The sequence below is a fragment of the Rhinopithecus roxellana genome, chromosome 8 (genome assembly GCF_007565055.1).
Source record: "Rhinopithecus roxellana isolate Shanxi Qingling chromosome 8, ASM756505v1, whole genome shotgun sequence".
Lineage (NCBI taxonomy): Eukaryota > Metazoa > Chordata > Mammalia > Primates > Cercopithecidae > Rhinopithecus > Rhinopithecus roxellana.
The window spans coordinates 78,299,183-78,310,546 of NC_044556.1; the positions used below are offsets into that span (position 1 = coordinate 78,299,183).

At 39.2% G+C, this 11,364-nt stretch overlaps 1 protein-coding gene across 3 annotated transcripts in view; it reads right to left on the minus strand.

Annotated features, from left to right (window-relative positions):
* The window catches only part of FRRS1 (ferric chelate reductase 1), a 56,287-nt gene extending 45,269 nt beyond the window's left edge, over positions 1-11,018 (minus strand). Inside the window, exon 1 of one of the 3 annotated variants that reach the window (XM_030936701.1) lies at positions 10,949-11,018. The gene's annotated coding sequence lies outside the window, so the exon portion shown is untranslated. Of the gene's footprint in view, positions 1-1,992; positions 2,056-10,948 lie in introns of those variants that run through there. The other 2 variants (XM_030936702.1, XM_010377217.2) reach the window with 2 other exon arrangements.
* Positions 11,019-11,364: the final 346 nt, after the last annotated feature.

Genomic DNA, 11,364 nt, shown 5'->3' on the forward strand with positions numbered 1-11,364 from the left:
ACAGGCCATTACAGGTTTTTTTGTTTTTGTTTTCTTTTTTGAGACGGAGTCTCACTCTGTCGCCCAGGCAGGAGTGCAGCGGCGCGATCTCAGCTCACTGCAAGCTCCGCCTCCGGGGTTCACGCCATTCTCCTGCCTCAGCCTCCCGCGTATCTGGGACTACAGGCGCCCGCCACCACGCCCGGCTAATTTTTTTATATTTTTAGTAGAGACGGGGTTTCACCGTGTTAGCCAGGATGGTCTCGATCTCCTGATCTCGTGATCCACTCACCTCGGCCTCCCAAAGTGCTGGGATTACAGGCGTGAGCCACCCCGCCCGGCCTATAGGGTTCTTAATTGGCCCAATTTCAATATTGTTGTGCCTCAGGGATTAGGGAGGACTGAAGAGGAGAGAGATTGGAGAATAGCCAGTTGGTAGAGCAGTCAGAAGATACACAGTTATCAATTAAATTTGCCATCTTATACGGGTGCAGTTTGTGTCTCTACAAAACAATAGAAACATCAAATATCACTGATCACAGATCACCATAACAGATAATAAAAAGTTTATAAACTTACAAAAGTGTGGCCAAGCATGGTGGCTCACACCTGTAATTCCAGCATTTTGGGAGGATCGCTTGAGCCCAGTAGTTCAGACCAGCCTGGGCAATATAATGAGACCCCCATCTCTATTTTTTAATTAAAAATAAAAATAACAAATAATAAATAACAAAATAGAAATTTACCAAAATGTGACATAGAGACACAAAATGAGCACGTGCTGTTGGAAAAATGGTACCGACAGACTTGCTTAATGAGGAGTTGCCACAAGCCTTCAATTTGTAGCCAGGCACAGGACAAGGGGGCTGGCCTCCAAACCCTGGGCTCAAGGGAACCTCACCCCTATTATCCCAACACTTTGAGAGGCTGGGGATGAAGGATCCCTTGAGTTCAGGAGTTCGAGACCAGCCTGGGCAACATGGTGAGACCTCATGTCTACAAAAAAATTTAAAAATTAGCTGGCTATGGTGGCACATGCCTATGACCCCAGTCACTTAAGAGGCTGAGGCAGGAGGATCCTTTGAGCCCAAAAATTCAAGGTGGCAGTGAGCTATGATCACACCACTGTACTCCACCCTAGGTAATAAAACAAGACCTCTGTCTCAATTAAAAAAAAAAAAAAAAAAAAACAGACAGGGTGCGGTGGCTCATGCCTGTAATCCCAGCACTTTGGGAGGGAAGGGCAGGAAGATTGCTTGAGCCCAGGATTTCGAAACCAGCCTGGCTGGGCAACATAACAAGACCCTTTTTCTTTTTTTAATAATTTTATAATTTTTTTATAATTTAATTTTTTAAAAAAAGACAAACCTTCAATTTGTAAAAAAACACAATATCTGCAAAGCACAATAAAGTGAAGTGCCATAAAACAAGCTATCCCTGGCCAGGCACAGTGGCTTACGACTGTAATCCCAGCACTTTGGGAGGCCGAGGAGGGTGGATCACGAGATCAAGAGATCGAGACCATCCTGGCTAACTGGTGAAACCCAGGGTCTACTAAAAAAATACAAAAAAATTAGCTGGGCCTTGCGGGTGGGCGCCTGTAGTCCCAGCTACTCAGGAGGCTAAGGCAAGAGAATGGCGTGAACCCGGGAGGCGGAGCTTGCAGTGAGCCTTGATCATGCCACTGCACTCCAGCCTGGGTGACAGAGCAAGACTCTGGAAAAAAAAAAAAGAGCTGTCCCTCTATATCACTAATCACTTTAAATGTCAATTGTCTAAATGTAGCAATTAAAAGACAGATTGTCAAAGTGGATCAGGAAGCAGAACCTATTATATGTTTTCTATAGGACACCCACTTTAAATATAAAGACACATTTACTTTTAATAGATTAAAATGGATAGAGAAAGATATACTATGTTAACACTAATTTAAAGAAAGCAGGAGTAGCTACATTAATTTCAGACAGCAGACTTCAAACCAAGGAAAGTTATCAGAGATAAAGAGAGCTTTACCTGATAATAAAAGGGTCAGTTCTCCAAGAAGACATAACAATCCTGAATGTGTATGCACCTAACAAGAGAGCACCAAAATAAGTGAGGCAAAAACTGATAGAACTATATGGAGAAATAGATGAATCCACTATCAGAAATGGACAGATCCAGGCTGGGTACCGTGGCTCACATCTATAATCCCAGCACTTTGCTAGGCCAAGGTGGGAAGATCACATGAGGCCAGGAGTTCGAGACCAGCCTGGGCAACATAATGAGACTGTCTGTAAAAACAAACAAACAAATAAATAAGTCAATAAATAGTTGGGTGCAGTGGACTACACAAGTAGTCTCAAATACTCAAGAGGCTTAGGAGGAAGGATGACTTGAACAGAGGAGTTCAAGGTTGCAGTAAGCTATGGTCACACTACACCACTGCACTCCTGCCTGAGCAACAGAGAGTGAGACCTTGTCTCAAAGACAGAGAGAGAGAGAGAGAGAAATGCACAGATCCAGAAGGCAGAAAATCATTAAGGACATGGGTGAATTCAACAACATCAGTCAATTGGATATAATGGATATCTGTAGACTATTTCATCCAACAACAGAATACACATTCTTCTCAAGCTCACATGGAATGTTCACCAAGATAGACTACATTCTGGGACATAAGATACAACTTAATAAATTTAAGAGAATAAATTTGTGGGATGCAGCAAAAGCAGTGCTTAAGGGGAAATTTACAGCATTAAACGCATATATAATTACATAAACAAATCCCTCACTAAATTAAACTACAGGAATTCCTGTTAAACCCCAGATACTGTGATGGGAGATACACACTTTAACCAGCCCTGCACCTAATGCCAGGAGCTGCTAAGTAAACAGCATAGGGTCCAACAGTACCATATACCCCACTATTTAGCAAACATGAAAGCTGGGGAGAATTCTTTTCATTTAAGAAGGAATGAAAGAAACAAATGAACTAACCAAGAACTTCTGAAAAATATCTACAACATAAAAGGAGCTTAAGATTTCTCCGTGGAGAAAAAAATAATAATAATAATAATGGTTGATTATTATAGGAAACAGAATATTTAAGGAAATAACTGCAGCCAGGTACAGTAGTTCACACCTATAATCCCAACACTTTCGGAGACAAAGGCAGGAGAATTGCTTGAAGCCAGGAGTTCGAGACCAGCCTGGGCAACAAGTGAGACCCTGTCTCTCCAAAAATTAAAAAAAAAAAAAAAAAATTAGCCAGGCACAGTGGCATGCCTGTAGTCTCAGCTACTCAAGAGGCTGAGGTGGAAGGTGGGCTCCTTGAACCCAAGAGATCAAACCTGCAGTGAGCTATGATTATGACACTGCACTCCAGCCTGGGGTTGGAGGGAGACAGAGAGAAAGGGAGGGAGGGACAGAGAGAGGGAGGAAAGGAAGGGCAGGAACATCACTATTTAATCGACTTCATCATTATTAAGAAGATTAAATGTAGTCATGTGCCACTTACCTAAAGAATGGTATAGCGAAAATAGTTACCTCTGTTTAACAAATATTTATTTGGCACTAACTTTCTGTCAGTGAAAATGGAAAAAAAAAAAACAAACAAAAACTTGATATCCAGTCTCTGCTGTGCACTCAACAGCTGAACAGCATCAACCAAGTCACTAAATCTGTTTCATCAGTTGGAAATACACCAAGTGAACCAGAAGAAATTCAAGGCCACCTTCAATTCTACTATTGTATGATTTTAGAAAAGCAAAGTGGAAAAGCATATTGGGAATTATTTGAGCAAGAAGTATAAGACAAAAAAGAGAAGTGACTAAGACACCACCACCCATCATCGATTAGGAAAATATAACAAGGTCAGAGAGGAACCTGTACAATGGCAACTTCTTTGTCCTCTGTCAAACGTTGACTGTTCAAGATAAAGTTCTATTTTCATTATAATAGCTAATTATGGTTTTCCAGTTAATGTTTTAAAGTACAACTATTTTTCAAATGGATATATTAATTCATTAGCCAACCTATACTAACAGATCACATAATTATGACAGAATAGGAGTTAGTCATGGAAACATTTAACTTAAAATTATAGATTGTCAACAATGAGCTATTACATTATGAAATCATCCTTTAAGCACAGAAAGGACTCCTACTAATTATGCATGATTTTCTTAAATTAATATTCACATTCTATTGTCTATACAAAATAGAAGATAAAACAAAAAAGATTTATTTTGTCCACCCAAGACAGAGAGAGATCTATTATTTTAGAAGACTAAAAGAGCAGTTATCCTGATTCTCTAACTAAAATATTCCCAAACCTGATGAGATTTGTACAGTTTTCTTTCTTACCTGAAAGACAAGTGCTTAGTAAAAGGGTATGATGACTGCTTACACCATGTTCTACATATATCTCACATAAAGATAAAACCTCAAAGCAAGTATATTTTTTATTATGTAAATACAAAATTCTTGTACTTAGATGAAAATGTAATTATTATTTGATTGTGGGCCACAGGAGCAAGTGATGTTAAACATGAGAATATATTTATTACAAAGTAAAAATTCAGACAAAACTAGAATGCAATCAAAAATATTTAGATGTAGGAAAGTCATTGGAAAAAGGAGTATGTGTTAACAAAAGACTTTTTAAAATAAATTGGTCATTAAACGTCTTAGTATTGTGCAACTCTAAGAACATGTGAGAATAAGAAAAAAGGAGGAAAACAATCTTTTAAAACCATGTCAGATGATTAAGCTAGCAAATAGTGAATCATGTCTAGTTATATTGCATTCAGGTTCTAGCTCTTGTTAGTCATTTATTTTAAATTAAAGCATCAAAGGAGTTCAAAAGTTGACATGCATACAAAAAAACTGTGGGAACTCAGCCCAGTTATACCCACCCTACATTACCTAAGATATGAGTGAAGCATGTACTGAGTCTTAATTAATGCATAGGTATGAAGCAGCAAGGAATTCTTAATTATGAAGAATGAGATGCAAAAAAGCAAAAACTTAGCCAAAATAATTCACTATAAAATATCTACATAATTTGGAAATAATTTTTTTTGCAATATATAGTGGTTTTAATTTGTGTTTACTACATCCAAAGTAAGAAATATTTTTACATTATAGCCCAACAAACATTTCATGAAACATTATTTACCTTTACTACATGTTATAGATGTATATGTTTCCTATTTCTTCCTTTTTTGTTTTATGCTGGTTACACCCTACTGCATTATTTCACGATCTACCAATGGATCTTAACCTGCAATCTGATGAACATTACTTTATGGCATGCATAGACCATTAAGTTTCAGCCTTGAATCAAATTCTAAATTAGGAGTATCAAGAATTTCAGTAAAAAAGAAAAGTTCTCAGAATCAAAGGAACAAACAGGCTAAGCAACAGGGAAAATTTTTGGAGATAGGAGCTGGATTTATCCAAAGGAAAATGCTTTATTCTCACTTCATTCCACTTGTGAGCCTGAACAAAAAGTATAAATATGGCTCATATATTAGCATTCTCACAGTAATCTTCTGTATGATAAAGGTTGTTGTTTAACTACCCATAATATAAAAATGCAGCAATCCTTAAGTCACTTGGAAGCTCCTTTCAGAATTTCCATTGGTTGCATTCTTGTTTTTTTCTTCCATCAAGTACATTCTACAATGTTTAAGGTAAATAACCACTTCCTACTAAATATTGTTTTCATTTTATTTTATTATGAGAATTACAATGGCATTATTTGCTTTTATTTTGGCACAAGTGCAATACATTTTAATTAATTTATGTCTTAAACATGCTTTTACTTCTAGGCTTTTGGCCTGAAAACAGAACCGCCATTTATAATATTTGGAAACCAAAAAGTATCTATGACAGGTTTTAATCAACTTAGAAATTTATTTTGCCAGGCTAAGGACAATACCTGGGAGAAAAAAAAAAAACATACAGAATCACAGAAACAGTCTTTTGTCTGTGCCTTTCTCCCAAGATGACTTTGAGGACTTCAATATATAAAGGGGAAAAGTGGGCTGGAGGGGAAAGAGGAACTTGTCATTCACATGTTCCAAGACAAAATGAGCAGGTACGGGAATAGTCAAGTATGTATTGGCTTATGCTCAGTAAGCTGGCACAGATAAGGTAGCTACCTGTGGCGATATCTAACCTTTTATCTGTAGCTCTCTGCTTTGAAACAAAAGGAAAGGCAGTTGCTTGCATGACTCAGCTTTCAGCTTAATTTCTTACTCTTGGCATGATGAACTGAGGTTAAGATTTTGTTTTTCTTTCACATATTGCTTCTATTAGAAAATGAACTTGAAATTCCAAACTGAGTTAGAAACTAATCTGGTGTTGCAGGAAGCCAGGGACCCTAAATGCAGGGACAAGCCAGGGCCATGGCAGAGGAACATAAATTGTGAAGATTTCATTTTAATATGGATATTTGTCAGTTCCCAAATAATACTTTTATAATTTCTTACAGCTGTCTTTAATCTCTTAATCCTGTTATCTTCGTAAGCTGAGGATGTATGTCACCTCAGGACCACTGTGATAATTGTGTTAACGGTACAAATTGATTGTAAAACATGTGTGTTTGAACAATATGAAATCAGTGCACCTTGAAAAAGAACAGAATAACAGCAATTTTTAGGGAACAAGGGAAGACAACCATAAGGTCTGACTGCCTGTGGGGTCAGGCAAAAAGAGCCAGATTTTTCTTCTTGCAGAGAGCCTATACACAGACGTGCAAGTAGGGAAGATATAGCTAAACTCTTTTCCTAGCAAGGAATATTAATATTAATACCCTGGGAAAGGAATACATTCCTGGGGGGAGGTCTATAAACGGCCACTCTGGGAATGTCTGTTTTATGTGGTTGAGATAAGGACTGAGATATGCCCTGGTCTCCTGCAGTACCCTCAGGCTTACTAGGGTGGGGAAAAACTCCACCCTGGTAAATTTGTGGTCAGATCAGTTCTCTGCTCTCAAACCCTGTTTTCTGTTGTTTAAGATGTTTATCAAGACAATACTGCACTGCTGAACATAGATCCTTATCAGTAGTTCTGTTTTTGCCCTTTGTCCTGTTCCCTCAGAAGCATGTGATCTTTGTTAGACCCTTATTAATAGTTCTGCTTTTTGCCCTTTGAAGCATGTGATCTTTGTACCTACTCCCTGTTCTTACACCCCCTCCCATTTTGAAACCCTTAATGAAAACTTGCTGGTTTTGAGACTCAGGCAGGCATCACGGTCCTACGGATATGTGATGTCACCCCCGGCAGCCCAGCTGTAAAATTCCTTTATACTGTCTCTCTTTATTTCTCAGCCGGCCGACACTTATAGAAAATAGAAAGAACCTATGTTGAAATATTGGGGGTGGGTTCCCCCAATAATCTGGGGACAGTGTAAATTTGTTAGCTCAGCATTTCATCTAGGATTTGGGGCAAACCTAGTGAGCTCAGCATTGTCACCAAAAGCCTAGACTGGGCATAGAGGTGGAAATAGGTATTCACCTGTTGAGTAGCAGAGTTAGGTAGGAAGACTTTTAGAAAAATAGGTAAAACCACAGAAGGATAAGGAGATTGATAGAGTCACCTTCTCTCTAAACAGGGAACAGTGATGAAGAGTGAAAAGAACATGGCTATTGCAGTTAGATTTTGGTTCAAATCCTAAGTATGCATGATTTAGGGTATATTCCTTAACCTCAGTTTCCTTATCTCTAATATGAAGAGAAATCTGCTGCTTATAAGGATTCCATCAGATGTGGTCTTTAACTGCCAGGTCATCACCGAGTGTTCATTTCTTTTCCTCTTTCTCTATGTCTCCTGTCCTTCAACTCTACAATAAAACTACAATCCTTTTCTTTCCCTTTGTCCCAAAAGTTTTATTGCTGTCTGTATATATCTTGTGCGTAGTCTTAACTTGCTGACTAAGTTGACTTTGATAGCTGAATCTCAAATTATAGGGAAATTGAAAAATAGGTCAAGTATTTCCACTTCCTCACATAAAAATGTTTCAGACTCCAGACTCCATTTTCACAGAAGGAAGTGAAGAAAAAATGATTTTTTAAATTAACAACTAGAGTTATGACATTTTCAGAGAAGGTTCTAAAAGACAAAGGGCATAAAAGTGGCACATTCAATACCAGTTTAAGATCTGTCAGTTCTGACAACTTAAGATGGTAGGAAAGACTTCTTTTCTTTTTCCTTTTTTTTTTTGAGACGGAGTCTCTCTCTGTCACCCAGGCTGCAGTACCATGGTGTGATCTCAGTTCAATGCAATCTATGCCTCCCAGGTTCAAGCAATTCTCCTGCCTCAGTCTCCCAAGTAGCTGGGATTACAGGCACCTGCCACCATGCCCGGCTAATTTTTGTATTTTTAGTAGAGACGGGGTTTCACCATGTTGGCCAAGCTGGTCTTGAACTCCTGACCTCAGGTGATACACCTGCCTCGGCCTCCCAAAGTGCTGGGATTATAGAAATGAGCCACCATGCCTGGTCAGTAGGAAAGACTTTGAGTGAAAGTAAGACAAAGTAAGTAGAGTTTGAGTGAAAGTAAGACAAAGTAAGGGGAAAGGAAGGAAAAAAATTGGAAAAAAAAGGAATTTGAAACTCTACAATCTAATCCTAGTTTCTCTAATCACAGCACCATCAGCAAGTAATCTTTCAATTTTCTTTTTAATTTTGTTTTGGGGGGGTGGGGGGAGGGTCTCATCTCACTCTGGCACCCAGGATAGAGAGCAGCGGTGCGATCTCTCAGCTCACTACAACCTCCACGTATCAGACTCAAGCAATCCTCCCACCTCACCCTCCCGACTAGCTGGGACCACAAGTGCATACCACCATGCCCAGCTAATATTTAAATTTTTTTGTAGAGACAGGGTCTCACTATGTCACCCAGGCTGGTCTTGATCTCCTGAGCTCAAGCAATCCTCCCGCTTGGCCTCCCAAAGTCTTAGGATTACAGACGTAAGCCACCTCACCTGACCAATTTTTCCATTTTCTTTATTAATTTTCTGCAAAAATGATTGTAAACAAATATCTTATTACATGATATACAAGTTTCATTTGAATCAGTCCATGTAGCCCTCACAATAATTCTTTCCTTAAAATAAAATTCATTGCTAAGTGGAATGGCCCCTTCTCTAAAGACCCAAAACTAAGAGAGAAAGCAATAGCAAATACTATTAACCTATAATTTAATAATGTTACTATTTATTAAGTGCCTGCTGTATTCCAATCATCACAGTACTGTTTTACATGTATGAATGCTAATCCTTGGAAGAAACATACAAGGGTTTTTGTTGTTGTTGTTGTTTTTTACTGGTATGGAAACTGAAGCTCACAGAGCTTATAAAAAAATAGTGCCTACGATCACACTGGGACAGAAATTTTAAAACTGCATTTCATTATAATAATTCAGAGGTATGGAAGAAATAATAGTAGAAGAGTTAACAATTACTAAGGGCTTACAACATATTAGACATCATGTCAAGGACTTAGTATGCATTCCTCACAACCTAACAAAACCATCTTTTAAAAATTATTGGATGTGGCGGTGCACACCTGTAATCCCAGCTATTTCTCCAACCTAACAAAACCACCTTTTAAAAGGTCTTTGTTTTCAATAAGCTGATAGATCAAATTAAGCCCCCCACTTCAGTTCTATCCCAGTATAATACTCAAATCTTACCACTTTTTTAAAAACACAGAACTGGCTGGGCGCGGTGGCTCACGCCTGTAATCCCAGCACTTTGGCAGGCCGAGGCGGGCTGATGACTTGATCTTGGGAGTTCAAAACCAGACTGACCAACATGGAGAAACCCCCTCTCTACTAAAAATACAAAATTAGCCGGGTGTGGTGGCGCCTGCCTGTAATCCCAGCTACTCAGGAGGCTGAAGCAGGAGAATTGCTTGAACCAGGGAGGCAGAGGTTGCAGTGAGCCGAAATCCCGCCGTTACACTCCAGCCTGGGCAACAAGAGCAACACTCCGTCTAAAAACTAAATAAATAAATAGGCCGGGCGCGGTGGCTCACGCCTGTAATCCCAGCACTTTGGGAGGCCGAGACGGGCGGATCACCAGATCAGGAGATTGAGACCATCCTGGCTAACACAGTGAAGCCCTGTCTCTACTAAAAATACAAAAAATTAGCCAGGCGTGGTGGCGGGCGCCTGTAATCCCAGCTACTCGGGAAACTGAGGCAGAAGAATGGCGTGAACCCGGGAGGCGGAGCTTGCAGTGAGCCGAGATCGCGCCACTGCACTCCAGCCTGGGCGACAGAGCCAGACTCCGTCTCAAAAATAAACAAATAAATAAATAAAATTAAAATACAGAAGCAAATGAAAATATCTGAACTGGAAAGTTTAGCTATATTAAGAAATATTCCTAATAGCACATATACAATTTGAAAAATCCCCTTTCCCCTTTAGGGCAGCAAGACAAGCACACACAAACGTAAGTGCAGCGATAAGACCCTGCCACCCTGGAGTCTTTCTGAAATTTGAACGACGCACCAGGGTTAGGGAGCTGGGGGGTGAGGGGACTAAAAGTTCTAGATAAAAAGACACTTTAAAAACCAAATAAGGCTCTAAGTAACCCTGATATAGGTAACCATGCCATTAGCTTGAAATGTGAAAAAGAGTTCCCATAGTTTTAAAATTAAAAACAAAAAACTCCTGCAAGAATAAAGTCGATGATTTTCAGGATCCCAAACACTTCTCTACTTATAACCACCCATTTCTTGGAATTAAAGCTTGTTAGTCAAAGTCACGGGACATAATAACCTAACTCGTTAGTGAACACTCATTAGTTCAATTCAAGCTCCAGAACATAGTTTGGGAACAGAGCACCCGTTCTGCCTGGCCGACTGCCCTGGTCAGCACAGGCGCTGGCTCTCCAGTCTGTAGCTAAGCTGGATTTGATTTTTAACGCTTTGCAAAGAGCTCTGAATTTAAGGAAAAAGACGTGACACTTACCTTGAGAAGCGAAGGCAGCCTAACCAACTTCCGGTTTTGTTACAACTTGTATCACATTGCAGCAGCTGGGTGGAGCCAGTTAAGCCGTAAGCCAAAAAGGAAACTTTCCCAAACTAAGCTACAGAACTTGATTTGCAAGACCAGTGCTAGTTTTAGGACTCCATTTCTGAGAATTTAGAATACTGTTTTACACAAAGGGACACTATTTGCCAACTAGTACTTATTTTGCCACAAAATTATAATTTTTGTCTTTCATTGCAAAACTATTTGAAAATACCTGTCCTATAATAGTGCTAAGCAAAAGCAAATTAACTTTTAAAATGTGGGAAAAGCTCAGATTGCATAGAACTGAAACCTTTCTGAAGTGTGAATGATATAATGCAAAAGAAACCTTTTATTTTGCAAATTACACCCTG